The 11967-nt window shown below is 47.6% G+C and overlaps 1 long non-coding RNA gene across 1 annotated transcript; it reads right to left on the minus strand.

The window, feature by feature from the left end:
- Window positions 1-9100: 9100 nt before the first annotated feature.
- Window positions 9101-10623, minus strand: LOC135972583 (uncharacterized). The gene is made up of 2 exons (XR_010589071.1): window positions 10252-10623; window positions 9101-10190 (listed from the first exon to the last, which is right to left on the minus strand). It is a non-coding gene; the product is annotated as an uncharacterized LOC135972583 (long non-coding RNA).
- Window positions 10624-11967: the final 1344 nt, after the last annotated feature.

The following is an 11967-nucleotide window of genomic DNA, read 5'->3' on the forward strand; positions in this document are numbered from 1 at the left end:
GGCTCTGTGGTGAGAAAGCTCCATAGATGGAGAAGCTGTGAGGTGAAGCTTTCTCTGTAGTGCTGTCCCTTTGGCCCCACTGGTTTGCCAATATTCAGGGTCTTGTAGAGTTCTTTCCATTAGCAGGAGAAATTGATGATACAGACAGATCACAACCCACAGTTTGAGAACCCCATGTCTTTGGTTTTAATGCACTATGAAACTAAACTTGAAGCTGATTTGTAAATAGAGATCTCTTAGGCCTGGTCTACACTATGACTTTAATTCGGATTTATCAGCTTTAATTTGAATTTACCCTGCAACCGTCCACACAACGACGCTATTTATTTCGATGTAAAGGGCCCTTTAAATCGATTTCTGTACTCCACCCCGACGAGCGGAGTAGCGCCAAAATTGATTTTAACATTTTGAATTAGGGATAGTGTGGCCGCAATTCGATGGTATTGGCCTCCGGGAGCTATCCCACAGTGCATCATTGTGACCGCTCTGGACAGCAATCTAAACTCGGATGCACTGGCCAGGTAGACAGGAAAAGCCCCGGGAATATTTGAATTTCATTTCCTGTTTGCCCAGCGTGGAGAGCACAGGTGACCACAGATAGCTCAGCTCATCAGCACAGGTAACCATGCAGTCCGATAATCGAAAAAGAGCACCAGCATGGACCGTACGGGAGGTACTGGATCTGATCGCTGTATGGGGAGAGGATTCAGTGCTTGCAGAACTTCGTTCTAAAAGACGAAATGCCAAAACTTTTGAAAAAATCTCCAAGGGAATGATGGAGAGAGGCCACAATAGGGACTCAGATCAGTGCCGCGTGAAAGTCAAGGAGCTCAGACAAGCCTATCAAAAAACAAAGGAGGCAAACGGTCGCTCCGGGTCAGAGCCGCGGACATGCCGCTTCTACGCCGAGCTGCATGCAATTCTAGGGGGGGCCGCCACCACTACCCCACCTGTGAGCGTGGATTCTGGGTCGGGGATAGTCTCATCAGCGACGCCTGAGGATTCTGCCGATGGGGGAGAGGAGGAGGAGGAGGAGGAGGAGGATGAGCTTGCAGAGAGCACACAGCACTCCGTTCTCCCCAACAGCCAGGATCTTTTTCTCACCCTGACTGAAGTACCCTCCCAACCCTCCCAAGCCAGTACCCAAGACCCTGACCCCATGGAAGGGACCTCAGGTGAGTTTACCTTTTAAAATATAAAACTTGTTTTAAAAGCAAACGGTTTTTAATGATTACTTTGCCCTGAGGACTTGGGATGCATTCGCGGTCAGTTCAGCTACTGGAAAAGTCTGTTAACGTGTCTGGGGATGGAGCGGAAATCCTCCAGGGACATCTCCATGAAGCTCTCCTGGAGGTACTCCAAAAGCCTTGCCACAAGGTTTCTGGGCAGTGCATCCTTATTCCGTCCTCCATGGTAGGACACTTGACCACGCCATGCTTGCAGCAAGTAATCTGGTATCATTGCCTGACAAAGCCTGGCAGTGTATGGTCCCGGTGTTTGCTGGCATTCAAGCAACATCCGTTCTTTATCTTGTTGTGTAATCCTCAGGAGAGTGATATCACTCCTGGTAACCTGGTTGAAATACGGGAACTTAATTAAGGGGACAGAGGTGGCCGTTCCTACTGGGCTAGTTTGCCTGTTGCAGAAAATAAATCCTTCCCTGCAGTTAGCCAAGCGCAGATGGGAAATTGGCCCTGAGCTTTTGGCTAGCAGGGATCTTCCCTGTTACCAGCCACGCGGTGGGGGGAAGGGTACCGTGATCATCCCAGATAATTTATGGCGGGAGGAGGGCTGCGGGGGGGGGGGGGGTTTAGTTTGGTTCCTGCAGGGATCTTCCCTGATACCAGCCACGCGGTGGGGGGAGGGGTACAGCGATCATCCCAGAGAATTCATGGCGGGGGGGGGGGTGGTTAGTTTGTTTTCTGCTGCTGCTGAATGTTAACAGAAAAACCGCAGCACTCTACAGGCTATGCTTGGTATGTGGGAAAGGAGGGCGCAGAAGCTGTAAGACAATGGCTTACCATGGCTGCATGCAAGCCGAATTCTGTTGCCCGGACCTGTGATCTCTAGCAGCAAAGCCACAGGCACTCAGCATTAAGAGGCAAAATGCGACCTTGCACAGAAATCACATGTGCTATGTAATGTGAATAGTGTTGGTCACCGTGAAAGAGTATAAGCATTGTTCTGCAAAATGTATCTTTTTAAACAATTCTCTCTTTTCCCCTCCCTACAGCAGCTGCAAATTCCTCAAGCCTCCCTCCTCCATCCCGAAGGCTATCACAGATAAGGCGTCGTAAAAAGAAGATGCGAGACGAGATGTTTTCAGAAATTATGGAATCCAGCCGCAGTGACAGAGCTCATCTGAATGAGTGGAAGGAAACGGTATCAAAGTATAGGAAAGAACCCAGTGAACGTGAGGACATGAGGGACCAACGTGAGGAGAGGAGAGACGCTCGAGATGAGAGGTGGCAGCAGGAAGATCAGAGGAGGCAGGATGCAACGCTGGGGCTGCTGCGTGAGCAAACAGACATGCTTCGGCGTCTGGTGGAGCTTCAGCAACGGCTGCAGGAAAACAGACTGCCGCTACAGCCCCTGTACCCCCCTCCCCATGTTCCGTATCCTCCTCACCCAGATGTGTAAGAACGGGGGGGGGGGGGGGGAGGCTCCGTACACCTTCCCATTCCACCGCAGTAGACAGGCCAAGCAAAAGGCTGTCATTTTTTTAACCTTTTTTTAGTGGCCTTTTCCTTCCCACCAATCCTCCTCCCAAATCCCACCCGGGTTCCCTCCCTCTTTTTCTAATCTATTAATAAAGAATAAATGATTTTTAAATGATAGTGACTTTATTTGGTTTGAAAGAAAACTGGGGGAAGGGGGAGGGTGGGTTCCTTACAGAAAATCAGTCAATAAAGGGGGCGGGTTTTCATGAAGGAGAAACAAACAGATATTTCACACTGTAGCCTGGCCAGTCATGAAACTAGTTTTCAAAGCTTCTCTGATGCACAGCGCTTCCTGGTGTGCTCTTCTAATCGCCCTGGTGTCTGGCTGCGTGTAATCAGCAGCCAGGCGATTTGCCTCAGCCTCCCACCCCGCCATAAAGGTCTCCCCCTTACTTTCACAGAGATTGTGGAGCACACAGCAAGCAGAAATAACAATGGGGAGATTTCTTTGGCTGAGGTCAGAGCGAGTCAATAATGATCGCCAGCGACTTTTTAAACGGCCAAATGCACATTCTACCACCATTCTGCACTTGCTTAGCCTGTAGTTAAACAGCTCCTGACTCCTGTCCAGGCTGCCTGTGTATGGCTTCATGAGCCATGGCATTAAGGAGTAAGCTGGGTCCCCAAGAATTACTATTGGCATTTCAACATCCCCAACGGTTATTTTCTGGTCCGGGAAGTAAGTCCCTTGCTGCAGCCCTTTAAACAGAGTAGTGTTCCTGAAGACGCGAGCGTCATGAACCCTTCCCGGCTAGCCCACGTTGATGTTGGTGAAACGTCCCTTGTGATCCACAAGTGCTTGCAGCACCATTGAAAAGTACCCCTTGTGGTTTATGTACTCGGTGGCTTGGTGCTCCGGTGCCAATATAGGGATATGGGTTCCATCTATCGCCCCACCACAATTAGGGAATCCCATTGCAGCAAAGCCATCCACTATGGCCTGCACATTTCCCAGAGTCACTAACTTTCGTAGCAGCACCTGAGTGATTGCTTTGGCTACTTGCATCACAGCAGCCCCCACAGTAGATTTGCCCACTCCAAATTGATTCCCGACTGACCGGTTGCTGTCTCGCGTTGCAAGCTTCCACAGGGTTATCGCCACGCGCTTCTCAACTGTGAGGGCTGCTCTCATCTTGGTATTCTGGCGTTTCAGGGCAGGGGACAGCAAGTCACAAAGTTCCATGAAAGTGCCCTTACTCATGCGAAAGTTCCGCAGCCACTGGGAATTATCCCACACCTGCAACACTATGCGGTCCCACCAGTCTGTGCTTTTTTCCCTTGCCCAGAATCGGCGTTCCATGGATAGAATCTGCCCCATTAACAACATGATCTCCAAAGCACCGGGGCCCGTGGTTTCACAGAATTCTGTATCCGTGTCCGTGTCCATGTCCATGTCCTCATCATGCTTGTCGCTGCGCTGCCGCCGCCGCTGCCTCCTCGCCTCGTTTTTCTGGTCCTGGCTCAGCATAAACTCCACGAGAACGCGCAAGGTGTTTACAATGTTCATGACTGCTGTTTTGAGCTGAGCGGGCTCCATGGTTGCCGTGGTATGGAGTCTGCAGTGTTCACCCACCCAGGAAAAAAGGCGCGAAATGGTTGTCTGCCGTCCGTTGCGTTCATGCAGGGAGGGAGGGAGGGAGGAGGTGAGGCTGTACCCAGAACCACCTGCGACGATGTTTTTTGTCCCATCAGGCACTGGGATCTCAACCCAGAATTCCAATGGGCGCGGGAGACTGCGGGAACTATGGGATAGCTATGGGATAGCTACCCACAGTGCAACGCTGCAGAAATCGACGCTAGCCCTGGTACTTGGACGCACACCGCCGAATTAATGTGCTTAGTGTGGCCGCATACATTTCGACTTTATACAACCTGTTTTCCAAATTCGAATTATATAAATTCGGATTAATCCCGTAGTGTAGACATACCCAAAGAGAGCTAAACCAACATAACATACATTATTAAAGGTTAATACCTAAAGTAGAAAGGAAAACAGAGAGAGAGAAAGAGGGGGGATCTCACCCATTCCATGAGGCTTGAACTGGTCGGGGTTCCAGGTGATGGTGGTAGTGGAGGGTCCTGAGTGCTGGAGACAGGCAGAGTCCCCAGCATGATCAGTTAGGAGAAGATGGAGTTCCAGTGGAACTGATGCCTAGTTTGGATCTAAGCACATCAAAACCCTGACTAGAGGGTGAGTAGGGATTTTTGTAGAGAAAATACAATTGTTCAAGGGAGAACACTAGATTTGTTTATAGTTAAGCTGATGACTCAAGGGTTTTCTTTAGGCTAGACAATAGGAGCTGATCACTCTTGGCTATGGGTGGTGTTTTTTTCCAGGGAGCTCACAATGCAACTAGGCTGCTTCAGTATTTGGATATCAATTAAGGATTCATTACTAGAATTGGTCTGATAATTGCTGAGCTGGGTGTGTGCAGGGGTAGGTTCATTAGCATCTGGAGCAGAGATTCCCATGATGCAGTGCTTCCCTGCTTTTTCTGGTCCCAGAATTCAGTGTGGTTCTCTATTCTCCATTCTGTATGTAAATTGAGATGTCTTCCTGTCCCATCTTTCATGCAGATGAGGCTAGGGGAGTTGTCTCTGCTCTCCATTCTGTATGCTAATGGAGATGTCTTAATTTTGTCACCCTTGTCAGGAGGGGTCTAGGTGTGTCCCCCAATGCCCTTCACTGCTCTCTGCAAGTTTTTTTCCCTCTGATTAGGGTTACCATATTTCAGCAAGCAAAAAAGAGGACGGGAGGAGCCCCACCCCCATCCTGCCCTGGCCCCGCCCCATCCTGCCCTAGCCCCACCCCTGCCCCTCCCACTTCCCCCCCTCAGAACCCCCAACCCTCCCCCTGCTCCTTGTCCCCTGACTGCCTCCTCCTGGGACCCCTGCCCCTAACTGCCCCCCAGGACTCCATCCCCTACCTAAGCCTCCCTGCCTCTTGTCCGCTGACTGCCCCCTCCTAATACACCCCCCACAAATGCCGCCCAGGACCGTACCCCCTACCTGTACCCTGACTGCCCCAACCCTTATCCACACCCCCACCCCCAGACAGACCCCTGGGACTCCCACGCCCCATCCAACCACTCTCCACCCCCTGACAGCCCCCCCAGAACTCCCAACCCATCTAAACCCCTCTGCTCCCTGTCCCCTGACTGCTCCGATCCCTCTCCCCACCCCTGCCCCCTGACAGCCCCCCGCAAAACTCCCAACCCCCCCCGCTCCTTGTCCCCTGACTGCCCCTCCTGGGACCCCTGCTCCTAACTGCCCTCCAGAACCCCATCCCCTATTTATGTACAGGCGTGACTACCTGCCCTTTCCTGGTTACTATACGCGGCCAGTCCGCATCCACATCCAGTAGTTAAAAAAAAAAAAAACTAATAATTTAAATTGGAATTTCATCCATTAATAAGTATTTATTATATAATTAAAACCATTCTATTGAAGGACAGATATTAAATAACACTAAATATGTTAATGTTCAAAACAATATTAAAAATTTGAAAATTTAGAGCATGGAAACCAAAATAGCTAAAATTTAGTTTTGGCAAGATACACGGAATGGAAACTCCGGGATCTTTACCTGTCACTGAATATAGCCATCATATCAATAGTGGAATATAAAACAAGTCTACATATACTCTCCTTAAAATTTTTACTTCTGTCCATTCCCAATAATTGTAACAAATCATTATTCCCTTCACTCCACTTGCCACGCGCCCCAAGCACAAAACCAAAGAAGTGGATATTTTTACCTCCCGTTAAGTTTTTAATTTCTTCCTCTAACTCAAGATAATAAGCCACCTTCTCACTGTGGGCTTGTTCCAAACTTCCGGCATTATCCTCCCATCGCACTGTAACATCAACCACCACTGCTGTATCTCCTTTTATAAATATAATATCCGGCTTTCTTAACTCACCCTTACTATTTCTCAAATGGGGCTCTATTATTGCCTTCCACCCTAATTTACCAACCTTATCTACAACTGCAGACACTACTCTATTATGCCTTTTTATCCTAGCATTCTTAGTCTTATAACATTGTCCTGAGATATGGGGAACAGTCTCCCGCACTTTACCGCACCATCTACAAAGAGCATTCACACCTCCTCTTCCTCTTGCTAATGTCTCCCTAGTAGGATAAATATTTGCCCTAAGCTGCAATGCTGCGATATACGCTGACGATTTAACTTTACTAGAGTTTCTAAAAATCGAATTACTAATTAAATCATTTTTAAAATATTTTATCCCTATTTCCTGACATCTCAGTTCCGACCATCTTAAAAATTCCTCTTCCCTCCATTTCTTGGGATGAGATGTTACTGCACTAAATAACAATATTTTATCCACAAGATTTTCTCCTGCATATAGATAAGATAGGTCCATCCAATCATCTCTCGAGACAATATGTCTCCTCCATTTACGAATTAACATATTTGGGATTTGCACACTAAACTTAGTGAGAGCTAAACCACCATCCCGACCTCTAGAATAAAATATCCCATCTGTGGTACACTGAGGTAAATGTAAAATCTCTTTAACTATTTTTCTAACTAACACATCAAGATCATCTAAAAGATTAAAAGGGGGTTCTATTAAAAGAAGATTATAAAATAGCTTCGGTAAGATGTATGTCTGTAAAATTAATATTTTTGGGCCGGTTTTAATGGGGCCTTAATTAAATTCTCACTCCAATCTTTCAATTTTTCTTTAAGTACCGGTCCCCCTACACCTATCCAGGGATCTATTCTAGCTCCTAAATATTTTTCAAAATCCCCTGGTTGAACATATTCAATCTCCTCTGACCCTATCTGCCAATTATCTTTAGGATTAACTACATAGGTTTTATGTTTAGTTAAAATATGAAAGCCTTTCGTTTTCTTCACATTAACAGAGAGATTAGTATTTTTACAAAACTCCTCTAAGATACCCAAATTTTTGATCATTCCTTTATATGAGCTACTTAAAATTGCCACATCATCGGCAAAAGCCAATGACGTGACACTATTACCCTTAACATAAAAACCACTTCCTTCTACTTCTAATCTAGTTAAAAGGGGATCCATAGCAATATTAAACAAAATTGGGGACAACGGGTCACCCTGCTTGACCCCCCTCCTAATTAAAATAGACTCAGTAGCTTCATCACCCACCCATACCCTAGTTGTGCAATTATCATAAAGGTCCCTAATAATATCTATAAAATGTTCATCTATACCAAATCTTCTCAACCCGGCTATTATATGTCCGTGTCCCACAGAATCAAATGCTTTAGCCAGATCTACAAACACTATTGCAATTTCATTCCCATTTCATTTAGCCCCTTTAATCAAATTATCTAATATAGCAATATTTTCCTCACACCCAGGGGCGGATATAAACCCTTTTTGTCTACTACATATCTTAACTGTTTCCACCAGTCTTTTTGCTAATATTTTGGTATAGATTCTAATCCAAACTGACCCAATTGTCAATGGTCTCCAAGATGTTAACTTCTTCATTTCCTCCTCATCTTGTGTCTTTGGTATTAAAATCATTCTATTTTTCTTAAATTCATCTGGTACCTGTCTATTTAGAAACCATATATTAAAAAATTTTGTAAGTATTAAGGAGTCTAAATTAAAAATATCCCACAAATTGCTCACTTTTACTTTATCTGGGCCAGGAGCACTATCTTTTCTTATTTCTCTTAAAGCTATTCTAATCTCATCCACAGAGATCGGACTCATTAATATATCATTATCCGCATTCTCTGTGGATGATGGCCACCCTATCATATTACCATGTCCAATTGTTCCCAAAATATTTACATAGTATTCCTCAATTTCTTTCATAGGGATAGCACACTTAGCCTTATCTGGCTCTCCTATTATAATGCGAGTCAATCTTCTTCTATCCTTATCAAATAATTGTTGATAGAATTTATACTTAGCTTTCTTTGTAGCATATCTCCTACTTGCATTAAATTGCTTCCTTCTCCCCTCCTTTCTCATCTTCCCTTTTCCTTTATTCCTCAACTCTATTTGACTTTCATTTCTAGGGTCCTTTCCCTCTACTAATGAATAACATAATTTTTCCAACATTGCCCATCCGAGAGCTTTCGTTAAATCCTCCTTTAATAATCCTTCAATTTCCCCTAAACTATTTATTATTTCTCTTCCCTCCCTACTTTGTTTTCCCCGTTTACATATTTTCTCCACTAAATCCACTTTCTGGATGTCCTTTTAGTGGGAAAATCCTCTCTCTTGGGGACGGAATTTCTAATATATTTACTCTAATGTCCTCTACCTCAGTCACTTCCTCCCTATCTCCTGTTACCACTAACTTCTTCTTTGCTAATTCTCGTCTTTTATCTGATATTTGTTTATTCGTTTTGGTCCTCATCTCGCTCTCAATACATTTATTTATATTCCTTTTCCCAATATATTTCCTTTCCAACTGTATAAGCTGCGCAACCTCATCTTTGGTCCATATACGAGATCTAATCGATCCCTCTTTGATCTTACTTTTAGCAGCCATATCTTCTTTTCTTTGCTCATTCCTCACAGCAGGGTGTCTATGTCTACAGTGTTGGCTCAATCCAGATCTAGTATGAAAACCAAGCCCACAGACCGAGCACGTATGGCTCTTCATTGGGGTATCCACCTTCTTGGGTATGCACTTGGGGTAGTGGCAAGCTATATTACGATATTGAGAAGATTTTCCACATTTACTACATACAACTCGTATGGCTTTACTTTTATGAACCACATTAATGTGTTTGGCCCATTTACCAAATGTTGGTAATATCTGGGGACATATTGGACAATTAAAACTATCAACGAGATACTCTAAATAAAAAACCCCATCCTTCCACGAACTACTTTCTAATATATTTATATTACTACCAGTACTGTTAAGATCCTTATTACGATCCCTATTAAAATCAGTACTTGGTCTAAAACTATTTAATAAACTAGACCCATTCACTAAATGAGCATTAAGATATCCCGATTCCCTAACATATGGATCATCAAATGTACTTAAATACTTAAAATCTGGATTAAAACTGTCCATAGTTAAATCATTAAAAGTGTCCCTTGTAAAAACCATCGGTAAGATAGATAAAATCTCCTCACCACGATCATCACAAACATTCTCCTCTACCTCCTCTCCATGCTCCACTGGGAGGACTTGATTCTCACTCTCATTCTCATGAGACTTCATTATAGTCCACACCATTTTATCCATTGGTCCAGCGACCCTGATCACACCCCTAATATATTTAACACTGTCGGCCGGGGCATCAAAGCCAACAACGGGGGTGTTATTAACCCGGTCCAGCGCCAATCCGGTATAAAAATATAAATTACTTTTTTCCATAGCTAAAAGATTTACCCTTCTCAGGGGGAAACTAACCCTTTCCAGGGGGAAACTAACCCGTACCTGGGGGAAACTTACCCTTTCCAGGGGGAAACTAACCCGTGCCTGGGGGAGGCTACCCTTACCAGGGGGAATCTAACCCTTACCAGGGGGAGTCAACCCGTACCTGGGGGAGGCTACCCTTACCAGGGGGGCATCCATGTGGCACCATATGGGGCTGCCCAACCCCGTCCCACACCCCACTGAATGTGGGATGTGGGTTCGTCCTCCGCAATCCGCCTGGCTATCCAAGCCAGTTACCGACTCTCACCACGAGGAGGTAGCGGTTGGACTTGCAATCCAGAGGCTTTCCTCAAAGAGGGGTCCCAAACAGCATAATGTCGAGCTCTAACGGGCGTGTGAGAAAAGGCTCAGATCTTGGTAGGGGTTGCCCCTATTGACCGGGCTCACGCCCACCCCCACCTCACCGATAACCCATTCTCTCACTACCCTCAGGCAATGTTTCCGTCCAAGCCCGACAGCTGAGAGGGTCCAGAGACGCATGGAGAGCCATTAAGAGAGCCATTAAGCCTCCCTGTTCCTTGTCCCTTAACTGCCTCCTCCTAAGACCCCCCCCCAAATGCTCCCCAGAACCCTACCCCCTCCCTGTACCCTGACTGCCCAAAACATTATCCACACACCTCCCAGAGAGCCCCCCCGAACTCCCGACACCCCCCCGTCTCTTGACTGCCCCCTCCAGAACCTCCCTGCCCCTTCTCCGACCCCCTGGCCCCCTTGTTGTTGGCCTTTCTTCGCCTAATGTCTCTGTGAGCCGTTCATCCCGTCAGGCTGGGGAGCAGTGGGGGAGGAGCTCCAAACTGCCGGAGACGATCTGTGAATGATCTCTGCTGCAGAGAGGAGGAGGGAGAAGTGGAGAAGGGGTCTCTCTGGCTGTCGGAGCCCCATGTATGTGGCACCATCCGGCCGGCTCGCTCTGCATGGGTAGGGTTACCATAATCCAGCAATCAAAAAAGAGGACGGGAGGAGCCCCACCCCTGTCCTGCCCTAGCCCCGCCCCATCCTGCCCTAGCCCCGCCCCTGCCCCTCCCACTACCCCCCCTCAGAATCCCCAACCCTCCCCCCACTCCTTGTCCCCTGACTGCCCCCTCCTGAGACCCTCCCCCCATCCTAACTGGCCCCCTAGGACTCTACCCCCTACCTGTACCCTGATTGCCCCAACCCTTATCCACAACCCCACCCCCAGACAGACCCCTGGGACTCCCATGCCCCATCCCACCACTCCCCACCCCCTGACAGCCCCCCACAGAACTCCCGACCCATCTAAACCCCTCTGCTCCCTGTCCCATTGACTGCTCCGATCCCTCTCCCCACTCCTGCCCCCTGACAGCCCCCCCCAGAACTCCCAACCCCCCCCCTTGTCCCCGACTGCCCTATCCTGGGACCCCTGCTCCTAACTGCCCTCCAGAACCCCACCCCCTACCTAAGCCTCCCTGTTCCTTGTCCCCTAACTGCCCCCTCCTAAGACCCCCCCCAAATGCCCCCCAGGACCCTACCCCTACATGTACCCTGACTGCCCAAAACCTTATCCACACCCCCACCCCCAGAAAGCCCCCCCCGAACTCCTGACCCCCCCATCTCTTGACTGCCCCCTCCAGAACCTCCCTGCCCCTTCTCCGACCCCCTGCCCCCCTTGTTGTTGGCCTTTCTTCACCTAATGTCTGGTGAACTTGCTCAGAAACTGCCTGAGCTGCTGGGCAGCAGCGGGGGAGGAACTCCAAACTGCATGAGCCGATCTGCAATGCAGGGAGGGAGGGAGGAGGAGGAGGATCCCTCTCTGGCTGACTGTCGGAGCCCCATGTAAGTGACACCATCCGGCCGGCAG

This window comes from Chrysemys picta, chromosome 7, assembly GCF_011386835.1.
Source record: "Chrysemys picta bellii isolate R12L10 chromosome 7, ASM1138683v2, whole genome shotgun sequence".
Taxonomy (NCBI): Eukaryota; Metazoa; Chordata; order Testudines; family Emydidae; genus Chrysemys; species Chrysemys picta.